Here is a 17,323-nt window from a genome sequence, read left to right on the forward strand (position 1 = left end):
CAAATCCATTTCATTTTGAATGAAAACACTCACTCCATAACCCTTGCCCTTAGATCCCCTCGATTTGATTTTATTTTGCTTCTCCTTCGTAGATGTCTGGCTCCGCCCCCTTGCATACAAAAGTAAATTTCTTCATACACATAAGTCAGAAAGGTCTACGTATTTTTCTTGTTGATTATACGGTGGATAGTTTAGACGTACCATCAATATTTGGTTTTTGTTATTGATTCTGACCTATATGCGTAAAACGGTTACGTAAAATGTCATTGTGCGTACTTCAAAACCCCAAATCTAAGCACATCTTTTGCATAGTTGCTATAAAGAATTCAACGCTAGCTATTAGAGATCAAAGCACACATGGGATGATTGAGGTTATCAATGTGTTGCAGAGGGATAATGTTGGTTTGTCACTAAGTATAGTAGCAAACACGATAATAAAAAATGTGGTTTATTCAACAGGAAGAATTGTATCATGCATGACAATGAATCTTATTGCGTATACATAGTTTGTAAAATTATTCAGCACGAAGATGTATTTGTCACTAAGCTTTATTCTTTTTGAAGTGTAAACCATTCGTGCACCTACGAAATTTGAATTAGGTGTGAATTCTTGTAATTGCAAATTACATAGCATACCAATCATAACTATAATTGCAAACTGAACGGACTATGATGTCAACCGTTCATTCTTCCACTGAATGTCAAGGTTTGCTTCACTTTTACTTTTTCCTCCACTCTTCTTGATGGCGAGGTTTCTCTTTTGTCTACTACTATTATCGCCAGTACTTCCTGCTGCTCCTCTCTCAGTTTCTTGTCGTGGTTCCTAAATTTATCCAGTTTTCAAACATGCTACAAATTATCCATTTAGCCAGACTATCTTCTACCCTAAGTTACATGGACATTTGCCTGAGATTAACCGTTGACAATTAAAAAAAATTAAAAATAAGATTTCAACTGGGATAAAACTTCTACAGCCAGCACAACAAAGTTTTCAATAAGATTTTCCTGAGATTAACCGTTGATCAAAGTTAATCACCTTCATTATACCGGAACTCCTTTCTCCTCGATTTTTTTTTATACTACGCCTCTTTTCTACACGAGAAAGCTTACTTTTCGGACATTGGCAGCAAGATTGTTCAAAACAGCTATGATAAAATCCCAAGTACTTCAAGAAAAAACTTTTATGAAGAGATTATTTAACTAAGAATCTCGGCAGAGAATTAACCCTCCTCCAACGCTCCCATCCGACGTATATTAGCAATTCAAAACGGCTTGAGGCGCATATCAGGGAAAAGATTTTATGAAGAGATTATTTAACTAAGAACTTCAAGAAAAAACTTGAATAATGGTGGCGTATACCTTATACAGGGAATACTTTCTATTCACAACAATGTCAATATGGATTAGTCATATTGCTGACTGAAAAGGACAAAAAATAGTAAAAGTTCACTGGCTCTATACTTCAAAGAATTTAACCGTAACACAATGCATTTTAATGTGGAATAACCATCATGTGAATGCATGTGAGAGAGCAACGGGGAAGGAGAGGATTTACTTACTTCACGATGCAGGCACCACCAACTTTTACTTTACAGCAGCCTTTGCATCCCCATATCTACACTGCCTTTCTTATTAGCAATATACTGCAAAAGTTACCAAATTGATTGATATCAGTATACCAAAATCTAGAATTTTATCTCAAATCAGAATTTTTTCAGAAGCTAGCCCCAGTTTTTGTTACCATGGTTTGAATTTTTTTGCGTCCCGTTGGTAGCATATGACAACAGATATCTAAGAAAATGGTAAACATGACCGAAAGTTCCTTTTGGCAGCATATGACAACAAATATCTAAGAAAATGGTAAAAATGACCAACAGTTGATAAACGTGAAACACAACAATGTCGGGCAGTACACGAACACAACAAATGCTACATAATAATTCATAAATTTTTAAAAAACAACAAATGTCCTGGTTCCCTAATTATATGTTTATCACCAACAAAATTTTTCATAAAATAAGCTTTGAGAAACGTACTAATCATACAACCCTTGCAAGAGATTTGATGGAGAACAGTTAAACATTTGATCGTCTTGACCTTCTCTATTGCCATGCAATTGGTTTCAGATGTTAATAGCCTTGAAGGGTATGTTTTTGCATATGTTAGCAAGCAAACTACGATGACAACACCATCATTGTTTAATAGTGAAAGTCAATTGAGGACAGTAGAACAAAAAAACGAATAGTTGTAAGATTTCAGTTAACAATGTAATACGTGACGTAATTGGTAACTGCTTAAGCCGACTGGAAGTTCGCTATCAAAAGTGAAAATGACTAATATAGTAATGTCTAGTTATTGATTAGGATTACCAAAAGTGATTAGGATTACCAAAACACGTTAGGATTATAGACTCCATTTTTAAGAATTTGTGTAAGAAGTAATAGCAAGGAATCCCAAGCCTAGGATATAAAATAGACACCCAAAAGAAGAAATCAATAACGTTACCTAATGCAGATCCACATCACACTACTTGCAATTAGTTGTAAACATAAAACTGGAAAACAAATCAACCAATGTAAGAGGAAAAAGATAAAGAAATAAGTAACCAAACCTGAGAATATAGTATATTTCCTTGATCGATTATTAGATGCCAATAAAATGCCTTATGTAAATGCCACCTTTAGATTTTGCAGAACTCCAAATTTTTCTGACACCTGCAATAAGAAATAAAGGTAACCACTATATAATATTAAAGGAGTTTTACTGGATGCTTGTCTTATGGATAAGGAGACAATGAAAGAAATGTGAATAACGATGGAATGAGAGAGATAAAATATACAAATAAACCAAAACAAACTTTAGTATTCGATTCTGAAATCACGCGTTATGTATTGACACTCAACAATTCAAGATGGGTAGTTCAGGAAAACAAATACATATATTGTACCATGGATGAGGATCCTATAACCTGAAGCATGGGCCGCGAAACGTATAGTTACTATAATGGCAATGGCCTATTTGAAAACATAATTACCTTAAATCATTATATTTCCCTTAACACATTCGACCTTCGTATTAAAAATCACCACTGTACCTTCATATTAAATAAACGCTGATTTTTGAGAAATGGTTCATTCTTAAACCTCCTTATTGATATACAAATCAAGCCCCAACATAAAACATCCCAAAACAGTTTAAATCAAGTGAAATTATATTGACATTTACTACTGCAGATATATGCTGCCTCTTTTCTCAATATGTATGGCTGACCACCGGCTCTCTTCATTTCTAGCATATTTGCCAAACTGACAAACACACACATGACATCTGTTGCAGAAACTGAAGCCAAAACAAATAAGTAAAAACTTGGGAACATGAGGCCTAGATTTTAAACAATGACTGAACATTTACCCCAACACAATATCAGTTAGATACATGTTGGCATCCCGAGATTCAAGATCTTCAGTTCTAACTCAACCCACTCTAGAGACATTAGAACGCATGTCATCCAGGGTTTTTCTTATTCAGCTAGTCCTAAACTAAAAGGTCAGTAGTTTGTCAATAGAGAGTCTGGGATGGACAATCTCATTAAAAATAGAAATCACATTTGATAAGATTCTAAAGAATAACAACAGTTGCGCCACTGACATTATAACAAACAGATGATGTGAGGACAATGACTACACATTTCAGTTACATAATGACAACTAATTCAAATCTAAGTTGAATGTAATTCAATTGACGTTTACCTGAGATTGATGCTTTTCCCTGATTTTACAATCTATGGTGCACCAACAGCAATAAAAATCTGCAATAAAAGAATCAATCGGAGAAAAGCTACTGAAAGATTATCAAATAAAACAACCAAAAATATTAAACAAAACCACAGAATCTTATATGAATCCTGATAGAGAGAAAGGGGATTGGTTAGCACCGAGGACTTGTGCAAGATAATTTTTTCGGGATTTTATGAACATTTAAAGGGATTGGTAAGGAGAATAGTGGTGTTGATAATAGGTATCTTTATTTTTGTAACGCATGGAACAATTGATTTGATTATTTACGTTCGAATAATCATTGTAGTGCTAATGATTTTTGATGGTGGTGCTATGTATTTCGTTACAGATGAAAAGCTTACTGGCAGCTAATCTTCCGCAACTCTACCTTTGAGACATGCAACGTATAAAAAAAAAAGAGTGGAATCTAGGACGTTGGATGAGGGCGGATAATGAGGGTGCATCCTTAGCCGCGATTTGTCTCTCCACTTTCTGAACTTTGATAGCAAATGGTGGCCGTGGATCGCATTAAAAAATCCATCCGTGCCGTTACGGTCCGGGCTTTGGATTATTGCTACCGGAGAATGTGATCTTAACTTATGTTTCTGCTAAGCTTTCTCTTATAATGTTATTTTCTGTACGGTGTATTGTTAGGCTGTATATGTTCAAGATACTACAATCCCTGTATTTAGTTCATGATACGGCTTGGAATTTGCTCAGTTGTTGCAAATAGTGATAATAAGTTTTTCTTATTGTAAAGAACCCCCCATATTTAGAGGAATTATAGATATTTGGTCTTGTTTGATTTCTGCCAATGATCATTTGGCTGGTGTGATGTAAATGCATTCATATCAAGAGGTGCAAGAGCCATAGCTTTAGTTAGGCGTCAATTGACTTATTTAGTAAGAGTAGTAGTGTGAACCGCCGGAAAAAGTAGAATTTGACAACAGAATAAAGGAATTTTAAATACTATAAAGGATGATCTACGTGATGGAATATGAAAATCTGAGATCATGGCACGGGTTTTGGGTTATTGACCTTCATTATCTTATGCAGTGCATGAGTAGTTACGATATCCTTCTGTTTCTGTTTTGAACCGTCAAGCCATATTCAATCAGGATGAACTATCTCGGAAAGATATGTTATGACTTTTTCATTTTGGCATATGAATATGCTCAATTGAGAAAGTGATAAACTCTTTTCCATAAAGCGAGAGAGTATATCATTGCAGTTCACCTTCTAAGATATAAAGTTGTCCGTACATTACGTTAGCATTGTTTATGTAAAATGACACTTTCAACGGCCAATAGTCGGCCTATTTTACTCAATTGGGAAAGAAAATAAACAAGTAAAAACGAAGAAATGAATATATCTTGATGGAGCCTGGACACGGTCTTTGGACTAGATATTTTTGTGCATCCGATGAATAAGTATTTTGCGCATCACACTCCGCGAAATGTTTGAGTATATCTCATCTATGTAGAAGAATAAATATGTTATTGTATTTGATGAAAAAAATGGTTGTAGTTACATCGCAATAACGATGGATTTGTGCTTTTTAGGCTGTCGTGCGTCAGTAACTGTTACTGTGATGGGCATGTACGCTTTAACGAAACTGTTTTCCCTCCAACTATATTGTATTATACGGCAATGATATACAAAATCAAATTGTGGAGAGTATATAAGTCTTCTACAAAAGACCACTAGTATTAATGAAGTTACTAAAAAAGAGCACATCATTTCTTCCGTTCGGCACCAAGGAATTTTGGGGGAGGAAATTCATAGCTCGATTTAGTAGACACATTCCATAATGTAATTGTAACTGCGGAATTCAAATTTCCCAATTGAAGTACACATAGTTCACTTACCTGAAGCGACCAATAAATTTGAGGAAAAGATATGAAATGATACAAAATCAATTTCAGCAGTAGAATGTAAATAGAGTATGTAAATTAATCGACAATTAAGTTGCTCCGTATTCTGGATCTCCTGCTATCAAATTGGTCCGGAATGGATAACGCGGCAGCCAAAAAAAAGTGCACGAATTCCTCAAGAATGATCTAAAATTCGATCTAAAATTCATAGCTTATGCCTCTAGTTTAGTGAACGAAGTCCAAGTGATGATTACAACATAGTAAGCCACTTTAAGCACTAAGATTTAGTTTCTGCAATGAACCAATATAAGATTGTAGACTCGCAGAAATTCATAATTCTGAAATATAAAAGAAAAGAGGAAAAGAAGAATAGATCAATAACACAAACCAAACAAAAATGTTGAGGGATTAGTTTGAGCATTTCTTCACTAAATTAAGGAACACATGACTACTTATGCTTCATTCATGATTTGGATGACATTAAAACTTGTTTTGAGCATTTGTATATCACCCATTTATATCACCCATCACCATATTCTCTCGATCTTGCTGTCTAGCGGATTTGTCTAGCTATTTAGCAGACATCTCTATCCACTGTTTAGTGGATTCGTTTCGCTGTTTAGCATACAGTTCTTTATCCAGCTGTTTAACGGATATTTATTTTCTTAGTTTTGTTCTAGGACTAGCAAAATGTAAGTGTGGGGGAATTTGATAAGCACGTAAGTGCGACGCTTTTTCACCCATAATTACATTAGGTAGGACTCATTTTATCGCTAATAAACTTGTTTTAAGTATTTTGAAGGAAATAAAGCTCGATGGACTAAAATACAGAAATCTGCGGGAAAAATGAAGGGAATGAAGTGATTTATGATTAAATGGGCTAAGCCCGAAAGGAATTACATGGAGAATCATTTTATTAAGTCCAATTATGTGGATATGGGAGTGTGGTAAGAATTACACTGAGTGTGTAGAAGTGTGGAAACCATGTGAAAGATATTAATTATGATAAAGGATATCTGAAGATATTTTGTTTAATGAAGAAAATATTTTCTTATGATATGGAGTAATGGAATATTTGAAGATTTGGGAAAGAATATTATTGTTTATGGTTGAAAATAATAATTAAGATATTGATTGCAGTATTTGACACATGACGCATTCTGATTGGAGGATTTTTTATATTATTTGGCACGTGGCATACTTTTATTGGATTATGACGTGGTAATGAATATGATAAAGGAAAGTGATTTTCTTTGAAAACTATAAATAATGGTTAAAGCAAATGGAAAAGGGAGGTCCTAAGTCCGTAGTCCAGAAAAAAATAATAGAGTTTTCATTTTCTTTTCTTATTATTTTCTTTTGTAACGGAGTAATCTCTCCACTAGGGTTACTAATGAAGCCCTATTATGTGTTAGAGATTTCAACTCATTTTTAATAATACTTCTTCTTGGTCCTATATTCTCGAGCGTTAACGATAATAGTTTTATTCATATGTCCTTGTGCTTGCTTTCTTTGTAATCATTTTCTAATTAGAGACCAGCACCTAAATGGGTAGAATTATTAGTATTTTGAGAATTTTATTGATTATAAAGCTTTTATCATCCGAGACGTTCCCGTGTCCTAAATCGTCTTGTGTTAATGAGAAAAGTATTATAAAGAAATGTTGAATGATTTACGCATAATAGTGGTGGAATGTTGGAATCCTAGGTTTTTCTTTCATTATTTTCTACTTTTATTATCTTTTATTATTCTGCTTATCATTTTATTTAGTTAGAAATTGAAAATAAGAGTTTTAGTCCCTGGGGAACGAACCCGCATCTGTATACTATCCAATCGATAGACATGCACTTGCGGTATAATATAAAACCCCATCAAGTTTTTGGCGCCGCTGCCGGGGACTAAAAAAGGTTGTTATTTTTAGTTTCTATTAAATTTGTAAATAATTAGGATAATTTAGATTATTTTTTTTCTTTTATTTATTATTAATATTATTTTCAAGATTTTCTTGGGTATCTTTTTATTTTTGGTGTGCAGGATAATTGGAGATTTAAAGTGAAAATAAAATTTGCGCACCAAACAGGTAAGTATCCAAGTTTTATTTTTTATTTATTTTTCTAAATATTTATTTTGGGAAATATTCTGATTCTTTAGATATTTTATTTATTTGTACATAATTAGTCTAGAATTTTTATTTTCTTTTTTTGTAAATATTTTTGTTTTCTTTATTAAAAAAAACACGTTGCACACACCAGTTGCATCGTCAGACAACCGAATTTAGGAAAACCCGTGGAAAAGTACGCTGAACCCGTACCTTGGGCCTTATGGGAGTTACCAGCCGAAATTTCACAAACCTTAGCCCAGTACCGTTGACCAGTCTTTGACTGTAGGTATATTTTGCTTAAGGTAACCCAAGCCTACCTATTTTAGTCGACCTTGCATTTGCATGTGCACTAAGAAAATGTCGAACTGGTATTATGAGGACCAATATAATGAATATCGACCCGAATTTCAAAATGGACAATATTCGTGCTTTGATCAATGTGTGGATAGTACGTGGGACCACTACCGACCTTCTAAAGGTTATGGATCATACCATGATGATTCCAATTACTACCCGCACGTCCACCAGTCATATGAACGGGTAAGTGAGCAATATCATAATGACCAAAATGTAAGTTCTTCGTCTTTGGTGGATTTAATGAAACAGTTGCAACAAAATAATTCTTATGATCCTAGTATTTGTTTGGAAAATTCACTCAAGCAGTTGACTTGAAATTTAAATAGGAGAGACATACTAAGGGAACAATTTTATGAAGAGTCACTCAGGCATAACTTAGATACGAAGGAAATAATTGCAGCTTTAAGTATTTCTCTAAATGAACTTAATTGCCGATTAGATAAGGTTCAACCATCTTCATATTGTGATGTTGATGAGGATAGTACTGATGAAGATTATGAGAAATGTAGTCATGATGACGAGGAAATTGTTACACCAATTGAGCCTTACGATGATCATGGTGTTTCTAGTTCAAATCCTAATAATAACTTGTTGGTTATTCACCTATTCAAAAGGAAGTGGATTTGACTAGAGATACCATAGTCTTAGATGGTGTAGTATATCATTGTGATTATGAAGCCGATGATGGTTTAGAGGAAAGAGTTTATCTTGAGAGTAGTGTTTTAGAGTCTAGCGATTCGGAAACAAGAGTCTCTGCTGAGGATTATTGAAATGTAGAACCACCTATTTTCAACCTAGAAGAAATGAAAGACCATTTTCCTAAATCTGATAATTTAGAAATTAAGGAAATTGTGACTAGTTTATCCAAGGATATTGACAATTCTAAGTTTAGGGGTGAATATCATTCTCCCCGTGGTTTACCCTTGACTCTTGTAATGGTCCCTAATTTGGGACTTGATGTATGTGCCTCTACCATCTTAAGAGACTATCTTCATGCACGTTTTCCTGAACCTAGTTATGTCCAGAAAGAAACCCAGTTGATAGAAACCCATCCTCTGGTTGATGTGGTTAATCTGGTCCATGATACCATAATTGACTTTGTTGTCTCACCAAAATTTTATTTACCAAATGTGAGACCATCTCAATTTCAAATGTGTCATTATATAGTTTTTGGAACTAAACCTAATTATTTTAGGAAGTTAGAATCGCTGACACATTTTCTTAAAAATGACCACCACTTTCATTGTGGTCAATTGTGTGAGTCAAATTTAATTGACTTAGAGGATCCTCAATTATTCAGGTTATTATTATGTGCTTCTAAGTTCTTATTTGAGTTTTTCCAGGCTATGCAACCCGATCCTATGGATCCTACCAATGAGAAAACCTGATCCATGAAAATATTTTATTCAGACCCTTTCGTAGAACCTGAGCCCGAACCGCTGCTAGATATAGTTGTCTTAAAAAGGAAACTAGATAAGGGTGTGCATTATTTGTTCATTTTCCTGGCATTCCTTTTATTGGTGGTAGCTTTATTCATATTTGATGACCCACATAGCTTCCGACTACTACTATATGATTTTATGTGGTGACTAATTCTACCAACGTCTGGCTGAAGACACTAAATTTAGCGCTTAATGGGAGGCAACCCATACTCTTGTTGTACATTAGTGGAATTTTATTTCTTGTTCCCCATGTAAGGACGCTTCATCGAGGTACTATCTTTCCAATCTCTTTATTGATTCCTCGTGTTACTTTACTTTTGGTATTGTGCTTTTATTAGAAACATTGAGGACAATGTTAGATTTAAGTGTGGGGGAGCGGTTAACTTTTTGATATTTCCTTGCATATTATGACCAGCTATTGAACGGGTCTATTGTATTCTCTTGCATTTTATGACCAGCTGTTGAGCAGGTCTATTGTAGGGCATTTTCGTGCACGCAAAAAAATAAAAAAAATAATTTTTGTTATATGATCAGCTGTTGAGCGGGTCTAAAAAAAATAAAAAAAATCATGATATGACCATCTGTTTAGCGGATCTTTTTGTCTAGCTGTTTAGCACACATCTCTCGATCTTGTTGTTTAGCGGATTTGTCTAGCTATTTAGCAGACATCTCTATCCACTGTTTAGTGGATTCGTTTCGCTGTTTAGCATACAGTTTTTTATCCAGCTGTTTAGTGGATATTTATTTTCTTAGTTTTGTTCTAGGACTAGCAAAATGTAAGTGTGGGGGATTTGATAAGCACGTAAGTGCGACGCTTTTTCACCCATAATTACATTAGGTAGGACTCATTTTATAGCTAATAAACTTGTTTAAGTATTTTGAAGGAAATAAAGCTCGATGGACTAAAATTCAAAAATCTGCGGGAAAAATGGAGGGAATGAAGTGATTTATGATTAAATGGGCTAAGCCCGAAAGGAATTACATGGAGAATTATTTTATTAAGTCCAATTATGTGGATATGGGAGTGTGGTAAGAATTACACTGAGTGTGTAGAAGTGTGGAAACCATGTGAAAGATATTAATTATGATAAAGGATATCTGGAGATATTTTGTTTAATGAAGAAAATATTTCCTTATGATATGGAGTAATGGAATATTTGAAGATTTGGGAAAGAATATTATTCTTTATGGTTGATAAAAATAATTAAGATATTGATTGCAGTATTTGACACATGGCGCATTCTGATTGGAGGATTTTTATATTATTTGACACGTGGCATACTTTTATTGGATGATGATGTGGTAGTGGATATGATAAAGGAAAGTGGTTTTCTTTGAAAACTATGAATAATGGTTAAATCAAATGGAAAAGGGAGGTCCGAAATCCGTAGTCCAGAGAAAAAGTAATAGAGTTTTCATTTTTCTTTTCTTATTATTTTCTTTTTTAATGAAGTAATCTCTCCACTAGAGTTACTAATGAAGCCCTATTATGTGTTAGAGATTTCAACTCATTTTTAATAATACTTCTTCTTGGTCCTATGTTCTCGAGCATTAACGATAATAGTTTTATTCATATGTGCTTGTGCTTGTGCTTGTTTTCTTTGTAATCATTCTCTAATTAGAGACCAACACCTAAATGGGTAGAATTATTAGTATTTTGAGAATTTTATTGATTATAAAGTTTTTATCATCCGAGACGTACCCGTGTCCTAAATCGTCTTGTGCTAATGAGAAAAGTATTATAGATAAATGTTGAATGATTTACGCATAATAGTGGTGGAATGTTGGATCCTAGGTTTTTCTTTGATTATTTTCTACTTTTATAATCTTTTATTATTCTGCTTATCATTTTATTTAGTTAGAAATTGAAAAGTAAGAGTCTTAGTCCCTGTGGAACGAACCCGCATCTGTATACTATCCAATCGATAGCCGTGCACTTGCGTTATAATATAAAACCCCATCAAGTTTTTGGCGCCGCTGCCGGGGACTAAAAAAAGGTTGTTGTTTTTAGTTTCTATTAAATTTTTAAATAATTATGATAGTTTAGATTATTTTTTTTTCTTTTGTTTATTATTAATATTATTTTCTAGATTTTCTTGGGTATCTTTTTATTTTTGGTTTGCAGGATAATTGGAGATTTAAAGTGAAAATAAAATTTGCGCACCAAACAGGTAAGTATCCAAGTTTTATTTTTTATTTATTTTTGTAAATATTTATTTTGGGAAATATTCTGATTCTTTAGATATTTTATTTATTTGTACATAATTAGTCTAGAATTTTTATTTTCTTTTTTGTAAATGTTTTTGTTTTCTTTATTAAAAAAAACACGTTGCACACACCAATTGCATCGTCAGACAAACGATTTTATGAAAACCTGTGGAAAAGTACGCTGAACCCGTGCCTTGGGCCTTATGGGAGTTACCAGCCGAAATTTCACAAACCTTAGCCCAGTACCGTTGACCAGTCTTTGACTGTAGGTATATTTTGCTTAAGGTAACCTGAGCCTACCTATTTTAGTCGACCTTGCATTTGCATGTGCACTAAGAAAATGTCGAACTGGTATTATGAGGACCAATATAATGAATATCGACCCGAATTTCAAAATGGACAATATTCGTTCTTTGATCAATGTGTGGATAGTACGTGGGACCACTACCGACCTTCTAAAGGTTATAGATCATACCATGATGATTCCAATTACTATCCGCACGTCCACCAGTCATATGAACGGGTAAGTGAGCAATATTATAATGACCAAAATGTAAGTTCTTCGTCTTTGGAGGATTTAATGAAACAGTTGCAACAAAATAATTCTTATGATCCTAGTATTTCTTTAGAAAATTCACTCAAGCAGTTGACTGGAAATTTAAATAGGAGAGACATACTAAGGGAACAATTTTATGAAGAGTCACTCAGGCATGACTTAGATACGAAGGAAAGAATTGCAGCTTTAAGTATTTCTCTAAATGAACTTAATTGCCGATTAGATAAGGTTCACCCATCTTCATATTGTGATGATGATGAGGATAGTACTGTTGAAGATTATGAGAAATGTAGTCATGATGACGAGGAAATTGTTGCACCAATTGAGCCTTACGATGATCATGGTGTTTCTATTTCAAATCCTAATAATATTGTTGATTATTCACCTATTCAAAAGGAAGTGGATTTGACTAGAGATACCATAGTCTTAGATGGTGTAGTATATCATTGTGATTATGAAGCCGATGATGGTTTAGAGGAAAGAGTTTATCTTGAGAGTAGTGTTTTAGAGTCTAGCGATTCGAAAACAATAGTCTCCGCTGAGGATTATTGAAATGTAGAACCACCTATTTTCAACCTAAAAGAAATAAAAGACCATTTTCATAAATCTGACAATTTAGAAATTAAGTAAATTGTGACTAGTTTATCCAAGGATATTGACAATTCTAAGTTTAGAGGTGAATACCATTCTCCCCGTGGTTTACCCTTGACTCTTGTAATGGTCCCTAATTTGGGACTTGACGTATGTGCCTCTACCATCTTAAGAGACTATCTTCATGCACATTTTCCTGAACCTAGTTATGTCCAAAAACAAACCTAGTTGATAGAAACCCATCCTCTGGTTGATGTGGTTAATCCGGTCCATGATACCATAATTGACTTTGTTATCCCACCAAAATTTTATTTACCAAATGTGAGACTATCTCAATTTTAAATGTGTCATTATATAGTTTTTAGAACTAAACCTAATTATTTTAGGAAGTTAGAATCGTCGACACATTTTCTTAAAAATGGCCACCACTTTCATTGTGGTCAATTGTGTGAGTCAAATTTAATTGACTTAGAGGATCCTCAATTATTCAGGTTATTATTATGTGCTTCTAAGTTCTTATTTGAGTTTTTCCAGGATATGCAACCTGATCCTATGGATCCTACCAATGAGGAAACCTGGCCCATGAAAATATTTTATTCAGACCCTTTCGTAAAACCTGAGTCCGAACCGCAGCAAGATGTAGTTGTCTTAAAAAGGAAACTAGATAAGGGTGTGCATTATTTGTTCATTTTCCTGGCATTCCTTTTATTGGTGGTAGCTTTATTCAGATTTGATGACCCACATAGCTTCCGACTACTACTATATGATTTTATGTGGCGACTAATTCTACCAACGCCTGGCTGAAGACACTAAATTTAGCTCTTAATAGGAAGTAACCCATACTCTTGTTGTACATTAGTGGAATTTTATTTCTTGTTCCCCATGGAAGGACGCTTCATCCAGGTACTATCTTTCCAATCTCTTTATTGATGTCTCGTGTTACTTTACTTTTGGTATTGTGCTTTTATTAGAAACATTGAGGACAATGTTAGATTTAAGTGTGGGGAGCGGTTAACTTTTATTATTCTGCTTATCATTTTATTTAGTTAGAAATTGAAAGTAACAGTTTTAGTCCCCGTGGAACGAACCGCATCTGTATACTATCCAATCGATAGCCGTGCACTTGCGGTATAATATAAAACCCCATCAACTACCACCTATTAAACATAAGAACCATTTTCTTTGTTTTTTCTTTCAGCTTGGATGATAACCATATATGATTCAAGTTTTTAGAAGCCCATTGAGGAGTAAGGAATTTAAAGACAACAGAAAGACACAAAAACATAATCATAGGAGAAAATTACACGTTATGTGACAACAAAGTTCCTTCACCGTTTTAATTTAAGCTTCAACTTCAAGCGCACAAAAATGTTAATTGCTGGATGATAAGCATTATCATCTGCTCCCAAAAATGTTAATTGCGTGCATATTTTCAGCAACAACTAAAAGCAAACAAACATAGATTTAACCCGGTGATTTACTGAACAAAGGTATTGTGTGAATCTAAGTATAAGGAAAAATTGATCCATGTTCAAACAGTAAATGTATCTGACAGACATAGAGATGCATAAGTGAATACCCAAACTCTTTGCCTTCTAACCTAGTGGATAGGCTACACAGAAGTAAAATAATTATCTACACATTTTCTTATTTGTAGTTGCTGAAAAAATTACAGATCTTAAAATTAATAAACATGAAGAAAGAAAAATAAAACAAAATTATGGAGCAAATTGAACACCAACAAATCAACAGACAATAATGATAAAAATGAATAAGCAATAATACAATTGAGAGTTAAAAAATAATCTAAAAATAGAATGCTCACGGTTCATGTGCCATAAACTTTCCTTGTAGTCTTATCTATACTTGTGTAATCTTCTGAAACCATAATTTCTCCCTCGCATTTTCTTCAGCCTATCATAAACATCAACTCGGGCATTTCCTGCATCCTGTTTTCAAAGAGCTAAAACAGTGAGAACTCTAATCAACACCACTGCTCTGCAATATCAGGTTAACAATGTAAAAAGACAACCCTATCTATCAGCAGATGCTCATTCCTTACCTAAGTTCTACATCAAATTCAACATATTTGTGCACATAAAGCTGCATATTTCATGTAAAATATCGTAAAAGAAAATAGAAAATAAACCATTTTGCAGTTATAGATGTATAATCCAATTGATATGATTAAAACAAAATCCTTCATTAGGAGTACTTGGGTTTCGAAGAAAAATCCGTAAATCACTGTAATAGAACAATTAGACCAAAAAAGAATCAATACACAATAACACAGAAGAAATCACTGTTTACATATCTAACCTGAGTATCCACTGATTAAATAATGATGATGGTAATATCGATCTCTTTCAAAACCCTACATATTCTGCTTCGACTTCTTCCATTGCTATTAATTACCATTGAAAAAATATCTCTTCCAGAAAATATGTTTCTAACCCTGTAATGGACTTGTGACCTTTGTAACGCGATCTACATTGACAACTCAGAGTAACTGGGCCTAAGCATTTGAATTACCTAGATGTTTACGATTCTAGGCCGTAATCAACGAAGCTTAGAAACCCAAAAAATATCACTCGAACAATAAACACAATAAACCCTCTGATGTTTACATTTACAAACACAAATAAAAAAACCAATAGAACACGGTTATAAACACAATTGAATTGCCTACATAAGTTCTGATGATTTTCTGAATACAACAATCGAAACCTATTAGAACAATAAAAGTATTACAAATTGAAAGTGAAAAATCAAATTATCACCGAACTAATTTTAAAGAAAAATAAACAAAAAAAAATGACAATTACCTAGTATCGTTGAGAAAGGATGCGACTGAAACATGGTACGATGATGACCTCGTATAGGGTTTATGTGGGGATGTTGTTGCATGTAACATATGAGGAAGTTATTACTGGGGAGCTATGCAAGCAGAGAAGATAGGGGATGAATTGTAACGAAATAGGATAACGGATTTGGGAGAATATGAGCGCAGATTGATGCCCTAAATTGCCGCTGCTATAATTGGGAGTTTTATTTCAGAGAAAAATATGAATTGTAATGGAAGGGGATAACAATGGATGGGTGAATTTGATCTGTTGGATGTGGCGTCAACGTGGGTTAATTATCAACCACGATTTGTCTCTCAACTTTTAAAGCAAATGGTGGTCGTGGATGGTAACAAAAGACCCATCCATGACCGTCAGATTTACAAAAACACATTTGTTTTTGTAAGAATGATGAAGGGTGATTAATGTATTACAGACAATAATATCAACTATACATGTTTTTAACTCCAAAAAATATGAATGATGGTCTTTATTTATCTTTTTGTCACATTTAATTTTTTTTTAAGATCATAATGATGAGAGGAATCTAATTAATGTATGTTCATAATGAAAATAAGTTACAATTTTTACATCCGTCAGATGTCTTTGGCTAGGATGAGATTGGGATGGTCGGATGCATCGTTTGTCTCTCAAAATGTTATCCGACCGTCCAAGGCTCAAAAACCCATCCTGTTTTGTATTATAGATTTGATGATTTTTTTTTGTAATTTGTTGTTTACTTGTTGTTGTTTTTCTACAATGGGAGAAACTTACTTTGATTTAAAAAAAAATTGTTATAGTTGTTGATTCGAGATCTTACGAACAATGAAGACAAGAAACAAGGAAAAATTATTAATAATGAGATAAAGTTGGATTATTTAAGTGTGATAATATAAAACGGAAGATACAAGATGATATTTGATTGTACGAATCCTTCATGCTCGATAGAGAATACTTGCAACACATTCCTCCTATATCTTTTGAAGCTTTCATTCCAGCTGACTCATATGTTATTTTCATGTTATTTTTATCGAACGGATAATACAAACTCTCCAATGTACAATTAGTGTTTTTTTTTGTAATTTTTATAACACTCATTGGATCACAATGTCTAAATGTGTACCCATTACCTTTTCGAAACGGTACTATATACGCGAACATGTGCCATCAAATCTTCAACAAAGTATTGTTCCCAACAGTTCCTTTTGACGAATGCTTTTGTAAATTCAAAAGACTTGTCCCTCTTGTCACCTCCATATATTCCTATCTGCACCTGGAATACAATTTGGCGATGCACGACCTCGTGAAGAACCTCGAACACATGTTGGATCCCCTGCTCATGTTCCAAATTGATAGGTGTTGATGGTGTTTTTTAGCTTAGGGTTAAAATTGTAAAACCTTACATCTAACATGACGTTACTACAACCAGTAGCGCATTTATTGAATCATTCAACATACTTGCGATAAGAATTACCAGGGTACCTTTTTTTTTATATACATGTGTCATATTCCACGGCAGAACCCTTAGTATTGACCAACATCATCTTCGTACATACCAAAGCCTAATTCTCATGC

General features: G+C 33.8%; 1 long non-coding RNA gene across 1 annotated transcript; it reads right to left on the reverse strand.

Moving 5' to 3' along the window:
* Positions 1-554: 554 nt before the first annotated feature.
* On the reverse strand, positions 555-4,128 carry LOC113301859. Its single transcript, XR_003336507.1, has 3 exons — positions 3,750-4,128; positions 2,612-2,714; positions 555-1,643 (listed from the first exon to the last, which is right to left on the reverse strand). It is a non-coding gene; the product is annotated as an uncharacterized LOC113301859 (long non-coding RNA).
* Between the last annotated feature and the right edge of the window lie 13,195 nt (positions 4,129-17,323).

Source organism: Papaver somniferum, chromosome 8 (genome assembly GCF_003573695.1).
Source record: "Papaver somniferum cultivar HN1 chromosome 8, ASM357369v1, whole genome shotgun sequence".
Taxonomy (NCBI): Eukaryota; Viridiplantae; Streptophyta; class Magnoliopsida; order Ranunculales; family Papaveraceae; genus Papaver; species Papaver somniferum.